This window comes from Triticum aestivum, chromosome 7B, assembly GCF_018294505.1.
Source record: "Triticum aestivum cultivar Chinese Spring chromosome 7B, IWGSC CS RefSeq v2.1, whole genome shotgun sequence".
Lineage (NCBI taxonomy): Eukaryota > Viridiplantae > Streptophyta > Magnoliopsida > Poales > Poaceae > Triticum > Triticum aestivum.
This window is the reverse complement of record NC_057813.1, coordinates 703,138,619-703,140,556: the sequence shown is the minus strand read 5'-3', so window position 1 is coordinate 703,140,556 and position 1,938 is coordinate 703,138,619.

Here is a 1,938-nt window from a genome sequence, read left to right as displayed (position 1 = left end):
CATGTCACGCGGGGAACCTGAGAAATTACTGCCAAGCGGCATGCTTATCCCAAATTTTTGTTTGCCCATAAAAGGCAGAAGGGGAGAGAGAATGATCTTTATGTTATTGTGGCAGGCCCAACCACGTGCGCTATCAGGGAACACCTGGCAACGAGGCCGCACGATCTGCGTTGATTGAGCGGCTCATGTCCGGCTGCTCGGTTGAATCAGATAGCCCGTGCGCATGTTTAAGTCTTATAAGGTTTTTTCTTTGTGATGGCATGTAAGTTAATTTGGATGTCAGCCTTTGTGTTAATTTTTCTCCGTTGCTTTGCTGTTCATTTTTTATGCGCGATGTCCAACCTTTCATGCAATCCTGCAAGTTGCGTCGGATGATGATATTATAAAGACAATGCACCCAATGTCGGTTGATGGTTGAACTAGAAAACATAGAAGAGAAACTAATAGACATGGAATACTAACGATTTGAGAAGAGATCCGTCATAGATATTGTGTACACTCAAGAATCTTCTATTTGGCATGTGGTAGAGCTCACCTACATTATGTTTACTGTCTAAAGATAATAATGGCATAAATAATATATATATATATATATATACTTGTAGTTGAACAAAGTGGAATTCACCAATCTGGAATACATTAATTTGATAATTATTTTACTTTTCAGTGGTCTATGATGTTACATTAGTTGAAAATAATTATCAATATACAATGAAACGAGAAGAAAGAACAAACATAACTTTTATTAAAATATATGCCCTAATTTTTTTATATGTCAATTTTCTAAGATCAAATTTAAATATATAAATAATCATGGATCTTAATATATGGTTAATTTAAAATAATAATATAAGAGTGAATTTGTTTCGGTCACATATCGACTATAAATGTAAAAATATTTAGTATAATTGATTCAGAGAACAATAAAGATACAATCCAAAATTAAAACTAGAGTTTCCAATATAGCAGTAAGCCGACAGATTCATAACAAATTTAAAGATTTAGTGATTCTCCACTCAATTAATTTTAACAGATTTTCATAATAACATATAACCAATGTTAATGTCGGGTCAATTATTTGTGTAAACAATATGCATGCCTCTGTCTCTTGGTCGAATATCGAATAAGTTTAAAAATTTAGATTTTTTAACCTCTATATCCGAATCTTAATTGTATTTGCATCCAGAATTTAAGTGACATTTGTTAACTCCAATTTTGTCCAAATTAAAAAATACAATTTCTTAACTATTATTAAAATAACATAAATAAATTTAAAAGGTAAACAAGTATTACATAAATATTCATTGTTAATAGTTGCAGATAATATGTTTGCAAGGACATCATCTTTTAAATATGATAAGTAATAGATAGCACAAACCCCTCACATCTGCAGATAACATTTTTGTTAAATAATAATGAAAATAAATCATACACGGACAAGAGAGATAAGAGTGAAGGGGGTCTGCCAGGTGAAAAGGATGGAGCCGAGACATTTCAAATTGATATGTGAAATGTAATTTTGGGCTGATGGGTGGGGCAAGGGAACTTTTGGCTCTCACGCATGGTCGCTTGCGTGAGCGCCGTATCAGCCAATTGTGAAACAATTTTTAAACAAAATACACTTTATGGTTGTGGTACCATCTCGCCCAATGACTTTTGCACAAAATGTCTTTTCTGATGGTCTATTTTTCATACCACATTAGACACATGCACATGTACAAATGTTAAGTATGGTCAGCTTGAATGTTTTAGTCTAGAAAAAAATCAATTTTTTCTTTAAGAATATTCCAAGTCATATCCATGGTTGGTGCTAGAATCTTAATAGTTTCAAGCCATTTTAATTTAGAGGAAAACGGAGAGTCGCAGATCAGCTCAATAGTTATACTAACTCAGACACATAACTATTATTTGGTTTCACTTATAATGTAAGTAATTTTG